Genomic DNA, 13,809 nt, shown 5'->3' on the forward strand with positions numbered 1-13,809 from the left:
TCATATTGTTTATTATTTTGTGATGTCATTAAGGATGGTTTCAAGAAAGTACTGTAATTTGGAAAGTATACATATTCTATCTGTCAAGTCCTCATCCAATACGTTGTGTATAAGAAATGAAAAATGATGAAAGTATTTTTGTTAACATAGGAATGTGATTTTAGTTTTCTAACGAGATCATAGGTTTTCATATAAGCTATGCACAGTCAGTAGCCACGCCCCGAGTGAGCTCAGAGAACGTGTCAGCAAGTAGGAATGGCCCTTTTACAAGAGTCCATAAAAAGCCTTGGTAACGAAATTTACATTAGACCAGAAAGCGTGGAGCTGTGGCTACACGGCTGAAAATGGTTAGACCAGAAATCCTAATGAGTTAATTGTTACATGATTCATTTAATCGAGGAACAATTAAACATAGTTAGTTGATTCGATAAATAACATTCATCATATTAATGAAAGTCACGTCAGGACAAATGTAAATACAGCACTCTTTTCATTTTTATTTAAAAAAACATAAGGATGCCACACAGTGCTCTCACTACCCAAATTGGTATATTCAGACCAAAGCGGGTTTGTTAAAAAACTATTATCCTCAGATAACCTCTGTCGTCTATTACATACTGTATCTTGCATGCTTCATCAGAAACTAAAAGCTCCTTGGGCAGTTCTATCTCTCGACGCAGAAAAAGCTTTTGATGGACTAGAATGGTCATATCTTTAGTCGGTTTTGGGACAGATGGGGCTTAGCTCCAATTTCATTAATATAATTAAAATATTATATGCTAATCCCTCAGCCATAGTAATAACAGACAATACCTGCTCTGCTCCATTCAGAATAACTAGAAGTAGCAGGCAAGTTGATCCCAGCTCACGTCTGCTATTTTTATTATATATTAAGCCCCTGGCCCAGGTAGTTTGACAATGAAAAGAAATTACAACAAAATCACTAAATTCTACGGATCACGTCATCTAATTATACACCGACAATATCTTACTTTATCTAGACAATCTATTTCAATCTCTCCCAAACGCTTTGAAGATCATAGACAAATTCAGCTCCATCTCAAGTTATGAAATAAATCGAACTGAATCTGTCCTACTCCCCCTCAAGAACCCGACAGAGGACCCTATCTCTATTTATGGAATCCCAATCGTTTCCCATTTTAAATATTTAGGAATATATATTTCCTTCTTTAGATAAAACCATTGCCAAAAACTTCAACAGAACGCTCAAATCAATTCAATCTCAGTATATGGACCAATATCCCAGTTGCTCTAACCGGCAGAATATATATTGTGAACATTAATATATTGCCTCGGTTGAATTTCGTGAGCTCAATGCCTCCTCTTTCGGCTATTGGGATAAAATCCACAGTGCGCTTTCAAAAATGTAAAGGTTAGAGATCCTGGATTAAATTAACACATTTACAGAGAGGGAAAGACGCTGTAGGGCTATCTGTTCCAAACTTTAAATTGTATTTCCAAGCACGAAATGCTAGATGAAGATGCGGGAGGAGGGGGGCTAGGAGGGATGGGAAGGGATGGAAAACATGGTTTCCGGGTGGGGAGGGAAGATGCGAGCGGGTGGATGGGGACTGAGGGGGTTGAGGGGAATGGGTTATATTATCTGTCTCTCTTCTTTATCATCTCTAACTCTGTCTCTTTATCACTCCCCTTGTCCCTTCCGCTCTCTTCCTTTCATATACATGCCTTCTCTCTCTCTCTCTCTGTCTCTCTCTCTCTCTGTTTTAGAAATTAGGTGGTGGGTGAGTTTGTGCGTGTGTGTGTGTGTGTGTGGGGTGTTTAATGTTCAGTAGCTCATTACTATTACTGTGGGAAGCAGGCCTCTGCTGATAGCTGAGGTAAGCAAAGATAGGCTGAGGTATACACACACACACACACAAACACTACACACACACACAAACACTACACACAAATGTCCCTGGACTGCTCCACCCTCTCATCTGCTCTCACACTCTCTTTGTCTCTCCCTCCCTCGCTCCCTCCCTCCCTCAATCTGTCTCTGTCTGAGGTACTCAGGGCTGAGGTAGGTCTGTCACACACAGGGATTAACCCCACATAAGAAGGAGGCTGTCTGTCTTTGAGCCAAAAAGCATTGGCCATTATTACAATGAAATGAACACACACACATACAAACACACTAGCGTCTGCACACACATACCTTATGGCACACACACACACACACACACACACTGACCAACACACACAGCCAGAGCCCAGTCTTCTCTTCATCAGATGATCTGTGATTTTATGATGATCCTTTATTACTCTATTCATGTCTTTCAAAATTAACTAGTCCCTTTCCCTCCTTCTCAATCGCTCTTTCTCTCCCCCTCTCTCAATCTCCCCCCTCTCTCTCGTTCGCTCTCTCCCCTCTCTGTCTCCATCTCCCCCTCTCTTTTTCTCTATCCCCATTGCTTCCCACATCTCTTTCTCTCCCCTCTCTCCCTCTTTCCATCTCTCTCATGCATCATCTGTGGTGTTGGGGAGGGAGGAGGTAAATCTTTACATACAACACATTCTGTCATTTGGCTGGTACTGTAATATGTAATGTTTCACCGAGTCGTGGACACCCAGTCACACCATATTCACCCAATCACCCCATATACACCCAGTCAGCCCATATACACCCATTCACCCCATATACAACCACTCATTCCATATTCACCCAGTCACCCCATATTCACCCAGTCACCCCATATTCACCCAGTCACCCCATATACACCCAGTCACCCCATATACACCCAGTCAGCCCATATACACCCAGTCAGCCCATACACACCCAGTCAGCCCATATACACCCAGTCAGCCCCTGTCCCATCCATGCCCATATGAATAGTCCAGGTTGATCTTATCTTAGGCTACATGGGAGATTTATTAGGGAAGAGCAAAGAAATGACAGGAAGAAGAGGACAGCAGTGTGACAACAACAGCTACAACAGAGGAGGACTCTGACTGTGGGGTGGGGGGAGTATGTTCAGTATACAGTAACAATGATTGTTAATAGAAAAACATAGATGCACAGACTAACTCTCTGACATGACAAGCAGTTTAGTTCAGTTACTTATTGACTGTCTGCCCTGAGGGCTGCCATATACCATGGTATTTATGCCTAATTTATGGCTAATAAAACCACACTAAAACATCTGAGTATGTTTCAATCAATTTAAACAGGAAGAATAGTGTGATCTTTAGTTATAATAACCTCGCTGGGGTTGTCTGTGTTCTCCATGTAACCTTTACATTTAGGTTAGATATCATCACAACAGACAGACACAGAGATCCTCCATGTTAATGTAACACCACTATTTCCATTCTCCTATATGCAGCACAGATACATGTATATCACATCGACTGATTACACCTACTAATAATAGACGGATAATGGATCAATAATCTACAGTAATTCTCCAATGTATGGCGGGATTACGGTGTCCATATTAGGACAGCCCCAGTCTCAGCAGGAGTTGTTTCAGGCTAGCAGCCAGTGCAGTTCTTCAGTATCCACTGATAGTTTCATGGTCATGTCTTTGTCCAGTTGCTTGTTTCAATAGCTCTTGTTGTTTCAGGTTGTTGCAGGCTGATTCCTGTTCTAATGTACAGGTGAGTCTTACATCATGACGTCACTATTCTGTCTATGAATCATTCCATGTTTTCACACAGTGGCACAGTCAATGTCAAGCAGTTAATAACGTGACAACAATGTCAACTGGGACCTAGAGAACACATCATCACTTCTACACCCGTGACAGAGTTAGATGCTATTTAGTATCAACAAGCAAAACGTAAACGGTGTTAAAAAATACAAACTTACAATATAGTGAAAGTAAAACAGTCAAAAAATGATAAGAAGCTCATAAAGTTACAGTGAAACATCTCTGTATATAGACAGTTACTTTAACAACACTACATAATGTTGACAACGGTCACAAAGTCCATAGTTCTAAATGTTGTGGATTGGAGGTCCAGGAATCCAAAGTTCAAAGGCTGAGTTTATATTATAATGAGATATCTGGATGGCATGGTAACACACAGGAACAAACTCAGTTAAGATGGATATGAGGAGAGGAGAGGGACTATGGACAACCCTTGCATTGATCTATTTACATTAAATCGATTTCTCAAATATACTCCAGAGTAATCTGGATAGAAGGTATAAGGTTGGTTTCCCATACACAGAAAAAGCCTAGTCCTGTACTAAAAAGTATGCTAAGTGGTTCTTAGTCCGGGCCTAGGCTTAATCTGTGTCCGGGAAACTGGCATATACGGTTGAACAAATTGACACTATTTCTTTAGATAGTCCTTGGTGACGGCCTCTAAGAAGTTTGGAGCAGACATGAGAATGGTGAAGGTGCCGATGATGGAGAAGAGAGTGAAGGCCACCAGACACAGCCTGTCCACCACGGCAGCCGCAAACTTCCACTCGCTGCAGATCGCCACTTCCTCATCCTGGTCCCTGAAGCGCTGGGCGATATACGACACCTCCTCCAGGATCTGAAGGACCTCGGGAGGAGGAGGAAAGTTCAACCCCCCTCCTCCTCCTCCACCTCCTCCAGCACCTCCCCCTGGGGGCTCAGCCTCCTCGCAGGGGGTCCCTTGGGCCCGTCCCCCCAACGCCACGCCTGAATCGCTGGAGGGGGGGCAGTGGGGGCTCTCCACGGCATGGTAGCTGAAGTAGAGGCTCATGCTGCCGTTGGAGGTGCCGGTGGGGCAGGTGGAGCAGGGGGCCTGGGAGAGGGGCGTGGTGAGGCCCGTCATGGTGCCCATGGGGCCCATCTCAATGGAGCTGGCACTGGAGTGGTGCTGGGGTGTGTGGCGGTACTTGTAGCCTGCGGGTTTACGCTCCTCGCCTGGCTGTTTCATACGCAGGAACCAGGCACACCAGTTCAACAGCACTACCCTGACCTGGAGAGAGAGAGAGGGAGGGAGGGAGAGGGGGTTGAGACTGCAACAAACATATACACACAATGTTGATGATGGTGAAGACGATAATGTAATGAGATTGACAACAATGATGACGACGACAGCGGCGACGACGACAACGATGATGACAACGATGATGACAACAATGATGAAAACGATGATGAGGACGAAGACGACGATGAGGACGAAGACGACGATGATGACAACGATGATGAGGATGAAGACGACGATGACAACAATGATGAGGATGAAGACGACGATGATGACAACAATGACGAATACTTTGAGCAAAAATGTTTATTTTCAATGTAAAATCTGTAGAAACAATGAGAATAGAAAGGTTCAGAACTTTTGTAAAACATCACAGTACAGTTGAAAAATATATGGCAAATAGAAATCCAATATGGATGGTGTTAAGAGATAGATGGGTGGTGTTGAATGGAGTTGAAGGATGGGACAAATAACAACTAACAACAACTAATAACAACAAAATAACTATTAATGTAAGCATACTGTGTCCATAAATATAGGTTATAGGTTGAGAGCTTTTGTGAAAGAGCACAGTTAGAAAGATATGGCATATAGAAGCAAACCGGATGGACATCATGAAAATGATCGGATAGGTTGAGGGTAGAGGAAATTCAGGAGTAAAAACAAACAAAATAGAATTCTTGTAAAATTGACTGTGTCCATAAAATGTATATAGTATGTATAAGCTGGAAGTAGAGGCCTAAGCATTGTTGTTCACTAGTTTACTCCAATTAGGGAAGGGGTGGTGGGGTTGGAAAGTAAGAAAGGGAAATATATTTTAAAAAATGAAAAGTCTATGTGTATATATGTATGTACAGTGAGGGAAAAAAGTGTTTGATCCCCTGCTGATTTTGTACGTTTGCCCACTGACAAAGAAATGATCAGTCTATAATTTTAATGGTAGGTTTTTTTGAACATTGAGAGACAGAATAACAACAACAAAATCCAGAAAACGCATGTCAAAAATGTTATAAATTGATTTGCATTTTAATGAGGGAAATAAGTATTTCACCCCCTCTCAATCAGAAAGATTTCTGGCAACCAGGTGTCTTTTATACAGGTAACGAGCTGAGGTTAGGAGCACACTCTTAAAGGGAGTGCTCCTAATCTCAGCTTGTTACCTGTATAAAAGACACCTGTCCACAGAAGCAATCAATCAATCAGATTCCAAACTCTCCACCATGGCCAAGACCAAAGAGCTCTCCAAGGATGTCAGGGACAAGATTGTAGACCTACACAAGATTGGAATGGGCTACAAGACCTTCGCCAAGCAGCTTGGTGAGATGGTGACAACAGTTGGTGCGATTATTCGCAAATGGAAGAAACACAAAAGAACTGTCAATCTCCCTCGGCCTGGTGCTCCATGCAAGATCTCACCTCGTGGAGTTGCAATGATCATGAGAACGGTGAGGAATCAGGTCAGAACTACACAGGAGGATCTTGTCAATGATCTCAAGGCAGCTGGGACCATAGTCACCAAGAAAACAATTGGTAACACACTACGCCGTGAAGGACTGAAATCCTGCAGCGCCCGCAAGGTCCCCCTGCTCAAGAAAGCACATATACAGGCCCGTCTGAAGTTTGCCAATGAACATCTGAATGATTCAGAGGAGAACTGGGTGAAAGTGTTGTGGTCAGATGAGACCAAAATCGAGCTCTTTGGCATCAACTCAACTCGCCGTGTTTGGAGGAGGAGGAATGCTGCCTATGACCCCAAGAGCACCATCCCCACCGTCAAACATGGAGGTGGAAACATTATGCTTTGGGGGTGGTTTTCTGCTAAGGGGAGAGGACAACTTCACCGCATCAAAGGGACGATGGACGGGGCCATGTACCATCAAATCTTGGGTGAGAACCTCCTTCCCTCAGCCAGGGCATTGAAAATGGGTTGTGGATGGGTATTCCAGCATGACAATGACCCAAAACACATGGCCAAGGCAACAAAGGAGTGGCTCAAGAAGAAGCACATTAAGGTCCTGGAGTGGCCTAGCCAGTCTCCAGACCTTAATCCCATAGAAAATCTGTGGAGGGAGCTGAAGGTTCGAGTTGCCAAACGTCAGCCTCGAAACCTTAATGACTTGGAGAAGATCTGCAAAGAGGAGTGGGACAAAATCCCTCCTGAGATGTGTGCAAACCTGGTGGCCAACTACAAGAAACATCTGACCTCTGTGATTGCCAACAAGGATTTTGCCACCAAGTACTAAGTCATGTTTTGCAGAGGGGTCAAATACTTATTTCCCTCATTAAAATGCAAATCAATTTATAACATTTTTGACATGCGTTTTTCTGGATTATTTTGTTGTTATTCTGTCTCTCACTGTTCAAATAAACCTACCATTAAAATTATAGACTGATCATGTCTTTGTCAGCGGGCAAACGTACAAAATCAGCAGGGGATCAAATACTTTTTTCCCTCACTGTATGTATGTATGTATGTATGTATGTATGTATGTATGTATGTATGTATGTATGTGTATATATATATATTTGCGAGAAAAAAAAAACATATGGGGGATTGGAAGTGATGCAGACAATTACATTGATGGAAGTTACAATCTATCTGCAATATTAAAGCTGATCTACCCCCTAAAAAAACAAAACAATGTCGAGGACGAAGACGACGATGATGATGACAACAATGATGAGGACGAAGACGACGATGATGACAATGAGGACGACGACGACGATGATGATGACAATAATGAAGAGGACGAAGACGACGATGATAACAATGATGAGGACGAAGACAACGATGATGACAATGAAGACGACGAAGACGACGATGATGACGACAATGACAACAATGATGAGGACGAAGACGATGATGATGACAATGATGAGGACGAAGACGACGATGATGACGACGACGACAACAATGAGGACGAAGACGATGACGACGACGACAACAATGATGAGGACGAAGACGACGATGATAACAATGATGAGGACGAAGACGACGATGATAACAATGATGAGGACGAAGACGACAATGATGACGATGATGACAACAATGATGAGGACGAAGATGATGATGACAACAATGATGAAGACGAAGACTATGATGACAACAATGAGGACGAAGACGACGATGATGACGACGATGATGACAACAATGATGAGGACGATGACAAAGATGAGAATTATGATGATGAGGGATATGATGAAGATTGGGAGCGGGACTCACCCATCTGGGCATCTTGCCACCCTGAGGGTCGTGGTGATGGAACTGCAGGACCAGAACAGTCACCACCACAGACAAACCCACTATCATCATGGTGCTGGCAAAGTACTGAGCTATAAAACACAAACCACAACCACATCAAACATTAACAACGTGACATCATACATCACACAGACACTGACCAACAGAAGGGAGAGACAGTGCATCCCAAATGGCACCGGGCAGGGTCTGGTCAAAAGCAGTGAACTAAATAGGGAATAGGTCGCCGTTTCGGAAACAGCTAGATAGTCTTATCTTCGTAGTTGTAGTGTGGTTTCAGTTGAATGTGTCTTCATATATCAGTGGAAAATCAAGCAGCCCAATAATATAACACTGTGGTAAAACACCACCAAGCTTACGTGCACATCATGGATGTGTTCTCTCAGGGGAGGGACTGAATGGAGGGAGGGAAGGGAGCTTCACTCCACTCGAGCGTTAACTCAACACTGCTCTTCCCCAAATATCTCAACTCTGTAGCTGCCTCCCAGGCCAGTCACACCCCCTCCCTCTCTCTGTTAGCAAACAACCGCTAAATGCTTCAGACATGAACAAACGCTACCAGGACACTAGCAGGGCAAAGGGCACATGACCCACTGTGCGATCAGGGGTTAGGATTATCCCTGGTCGGCTTAGGAGGAGGAGGATGGGAAGGAGTAGGGATTCATATCTTCCAGAAAATCTACCAAGTTTCAATACTGGGACTAATTCATATTTATCCCGGGAATCCCGGGAAATACAGCAAAAATCAGAAGCGGCCATTTAAAGCATTTAAAAAAACGATATGGTCACTATGCCAGGGTTCTCCCCAAATAAGAGGGGCGCTGCACCACATTGCTGGCTTGGCTGCGCCACTATGTAAGGATTTCAGAGCAAATAAAACTGAAAATGACATTTTTATCATCTTCCTCAATTAATTCAGCACATTTCAGCAGTAGGCTATCTCAACAAAGAGCTTGCTCAGGCCACACAGAGTGCACCCCAAGTATAGCGTTGTCAAATCATACAAACTTTGTAACGGCAGTCAAACAAAAGTCAAATGACCAAAGTTGCTAAACTTGCAAGATTACCTACTTCAACGAATGGCGGAATATCTCCTATATTTGGAAAAATAGAGTTGATGATTATACCGGGAGCAGATCAGATCAGGAATAATGGGGAGATGAAGAGTGGAAAGACACTGAGTGTACAAAACATTAGGACATAGACTGACCAGGTGAATCCAGGTGAAAGCTATGATCCCTTATTGATGTCTCTTGTTAAATCCACTTTAAATCAGTGCAGATGAAGGGGAGGAGACAGGTTAAAGAAGGATTTTTAAGCCTTGAGACAATTAACACGTGTGCCATTCAGAGGGTGAAGAATGGGTAGGACAAAATAATTAAGTGCCTTTGAACGGGGTATGGCAGTAGGTGCCTGGCACACTGGTTTGTGTCAAGAACTGTAATGCTGCTGGGTTTTTCACGCTCAACAGTTTCCCGTGTGTATCAAGAATGGTCCACCACCCAAAGGACACCTAGCTAACTTGACACAACTGTGGGAAGCAATGGAGTCAACATGGGCCAGCATCCCTGTGCAGTGGCGGCTCCTGAAAAAATTCTCAGGGGGGGCAATTTTTCTGATGATTTAGGTGACCTACACACATTTTAAAAAAGATATGTCCAGCAACAACATGAAGACAGGGGCAGCATATAAGTCAATACCAGAAGCATTTATTGACTGATCTCAAAAGTGTTGGCTTACCAGGGTTGGTGGAGCCCTCAGTTTCATCTTTGCCTCGCAAAGCTAACTCAAACACTCCGCAAAACTTCACACACTGGATTAGCCGGCTGAGGATGTGGCGGTTCTTGCTAATGTCGTAGTAAATATATTTGTTATAGTGAATATGGAATATGATATGTTGAGTAAAATGTTGTGCTAAGATCTATTTAGGTCAGGAGCTGGTTATAAGTTCTGTTCCTATCCAATAACAATGGACAAAAGGGTCCTATCTTGTCAGCCTTGTCAGTTTCAGTTCTCCAGTAAACTTGTGATTATCAACACTAATCTCATCGTTGTGGCGGCGGACAGCTAGCCTGTATCCCTCATCCAGTTGAGTGGGAATGTTCACTCTCCCCAAAGCAGACAATCTCAAACAGCTATCCATGTGGGTCTTTGACAGCTCATGTTTCTTAATCTTTCCTGAAAGATGGTGCATGTCCGTTACACACCAGTCGCTGTCCAAGCGGTGCTGTCTGCCGTGCCGCCTTCAGGGTGAAAGAGTAAGCAGGGGGTAGCAGAAGACTGCATTAGCTACATCGCAGCCTGCTAGCCAGGTTTTTCGTTCGTACCAATTTTTGGAAAATCCTCGGGTGTAGGACTTCCCCCCTTTAGTAGAAACCTGTTGAATTATTAAATTTGGTCTGGGAGGTCCTAATTGTTTCGTTGCCAATTTATCTTCATTTGTTCGCCGACAAAAAGGAACTTCTTTCAAAGACACAATCGAGTTGCACTGAAGACTAGCCATTTTTACAGTAGTAGTGAATTGATTGATGAGGCTACCCGCTCTTTTCTTAGTTACGTTCATGGTTACGTTACGTATGACGAAAGCGCGTAAGTGCAAGCCCTCAGAAACCCATAGAGATTGTATTGAAAGCTCTGATATTTGAAAAAAATAGATTTTACATGGGAGTCTATGACAGACTTCTGGGCGATTTTCAACCTGACTGAAATCGCCCCAAAAGGGGGGGGGGGCATTTGAAGCACGACTTTAGCCTGATTGGACATTTAGTGGCACTGTGGCAGATCAGACGTCTAGATTACAACACTGATAACTACTGTTGCCGTGATATAATTGATTAGAAAAAAAATCCCTTCCTTTTCCCGTTTGGCAGTGCGTCGCCCATATCGCCCTATTGAACACACCGCCCCTGTCCCTGTGGAAAGATTTCGACACCTTGTAGAGTCCATGTCTCGACGAATTGAGGCTGTTCTGAGGGCAAAGGGGAAAGGGTGGGGGGGGTGCAACTCAATATTAGGAAGGTCTTCCTAATGTTTTGTATACTCAGTGTAGTTTAAATATCAAGGTATCTTAAAGGGGGACTTGGGGCTCTATGTAAAGCTGAAGCATTACAGATTCCGCGATAGAAATGAAAGGTAATTTCCGATTGAGCTGACATATGCAGCGTTTACCGTGAATGCTGTCTTCGCTAAAGCGGGAACATTGACTTAAAATTTCAATCACGCTGTAAAGATGAACTTTCGCGATGCGGATTGAATAGAGCCCCAACTCTGTTTTAAAAAATTCCATATCTACTCTCATACTGTTTGTTGGTCACACATTCTCTACCGAAGCTCTCATATGGGCAGCAAGTACGAGACAGTGCAGAGAAGTGGGGGAAATGTTACAGTGGTTCTTTGACATGCATAGGCGAGAGATGTGATTTGACAATGCAACCTATGGATTACAGAATAAAGTTAGGAATTTTCATGTGAGACAGGTGTCAGGATTTTGTGTTTCAGTGCGATTGGGACTGGATAGGAAAATAGCCTAGGATCTAGGACAGGAGATGCCTATGTAGTGAATTGTGCACAGGCCAATCAGATTTGTGACTATCTGAAAAGTAACAGTGACAGCTCAAAGAGGCACAGGTTATTTTAATAAAGGCTTCCATGCGACAACCTGTTTCGATAATGTGCTATTTTATTTTTTGTTAATCTGCTGCTGCACATGTTGTGTATTTTGTGGAATTGCATTAGTGCCACATGGGGAAAAAGGTTGTAATTTGCCAGGTCTTGTCATTACATTTTTTCAGGAAATGTGAAATGTGTTCTTGTGACAGTCCCGGGATCCCGGTTGCCCATGTTAATCCCTAGGAAGGAGTACTGAAGAAGCGGAGGCAATGGAGAAGACAGAGGAAGAGTATGGTGAAGAGGAGGAGGAGGAGGAGGAGGAGTAGCAGGAGGAAGAGGAGGAAAACATTGAAGTAGAACAAAAATGATGATAGGTATGAGAAAGAGGAGGAGGTGGAGGCAGGAGAAGAGTGGGATTCTAATTAGGAGGAGGAGTTGGATGATGACACCAGATAGCAGCGCTGCCAGAGAGAGTCTAATCCAGCAGAGTGGAGGTGGGAAGTGCAGAGATGCCCCTACAGAGTGCTGACTAACACTGCCCTTCACTTATAACTCTAAACAGACCATCCCCATCTGAGCCTGTCAGCAGCCTCTCTCTCTCACACACCTAAAACTAGATAAGTGTGCCAGAGATAGAAACAGAGATAGAGCAGGCCAGGTGAGTGAAGGATGGGGGGAAGATGAGAGAGGATGAGAGGGTGATGACATTACTACTTTTTGGGTATAGGGGGACCTCATCTGACACTACCCTGGTTGGGGGCTAAAAGGATAATCTCACGGCCCAAAAAACACATTCAACTATTCAACTAATCATCAAGATCTGGATTTGCATGATCAGGCGTGTTAGTGCTGGGATTAAATAAAATCCTGCACAAACTGTGGTCCTTTAGGGCCAGGAGTAAGAAACACTGCTGTATAATGTATAAACAGACTCAAGTTTACAGGCAGTTTCTGGAGTATAACTCACAGACAGACAAACACACTGTGTAGTTCATTGCTGTAAACGGGTATGATTGATTTTTATTTCACTCCTCAAAGCGTTTGAGCGCTGAGCCCTGGGCCTTCCTGCTGGTCAATGGGTCATACAATCTGACTGATTACGGTATTGATACATCATAAACACAACTAATGGAGCATTTCTCAGTAAAATTACACTAACTCTGTTACACTAACTTAACTGAGACACACACACACACACAGTTTATGGTGCTAGTTCAAAAGTGCTAACACACACATATTTACATAACTAACAAATGTATTACTATTTTGCAGGAAGATATGTAGAAACTGCACATGTGTACAGGCACACACACACACTCCTCCCAGGCCTCCACTCGAGTAAAATGAGGTGATGGCTAAACTAGTGAGCGCTATCATGAGTGTCTCATCACAGCACCGGAAGTGTTTGAACTTCTCTCTCTCAGAAATTAACCCCCTAAAGGTTACTCATCTCATCCATCTATCAATCCTGCCTTCTGTTCTGCTCTTCTTCGTCTCATGGGGAGCCTGGCTTGTCACGACCCACTAATAATGTTATCCTCATTGTCAGCCTGATCCAACACCATCCTGCTCAAACATAACATCAGGGGATTGAGACTGACGTATGTGTAGGAAAGGCTCTCAGCACTCACTGACATTAAAGATATGTACAGTGCATTCGGAAAGTATTCAGACCCCTTGACTTTTTCCACATATTGTTACGTTACAGCCTTATTCTAAAATGGTTTAAATTGTTTTTTTTCCACTCAATCTACACACAATACCCCATAATTACAAAGCAAAAACAGGTTTTTAAGAAATGGAAATAAAACATTTACATAAGTATTCAGACCCTTTACTAGGTACTTTGTTGAAGCACCTTCAGCAGTGATTACAGCCTAGAGTCTTCTTGGGTATGATGCTACAAGCTTGGCACACCTGTATTTGGGGAGTTTATCCCATTCTTCTCTGTAGATCCTCTCAAGCTCCGTCAGGTTGGAATGGGAGCGTCGCTGCACAGCTATTTTCAG

The 13,809-nt window shown here is 43.3% G+C and overlaps 1 pseudogene across 1 annotated transcript in view; it reads right to left on the reverse strand.

The window, feature by feature from the left end:
* Positions 1-4,302: 4,302 nt before the first annotated feature.
* The window catches only part of LOC311107728 (neuronal acetylcholine receptor subunit alpha-7-like), a 69,528-nt pseudogene continuing 60,021 nt past the window's right edge, over positions 4,303-13,809 (reverse strand). Inside the window, exons 8-9 of the transcript in view lie at positions 8,156-8,265; positions 4,303-4,923 (exon numbers count right to left, since the gene is read on the reverse strand). The product of the transcript in view is annotated as a neuronal acetylcholine receptor subunit alpha-7-like (transcript). The remainder of the gene's footprint in view (positions 4,924-8,155; positions 8,266-13,809) is intronic.

This window comes from Coregonus lavaretus, assembly GCF_964263955.1.
Source record: "Coregonus lavaretus genome assembly, chromosome: 32".
NCBI lineage: Eukaryota > Metazoa > Chordata > Actinopteri > Salmoniformes > Salmonidae > Coregonus > Coregonus lavaretus.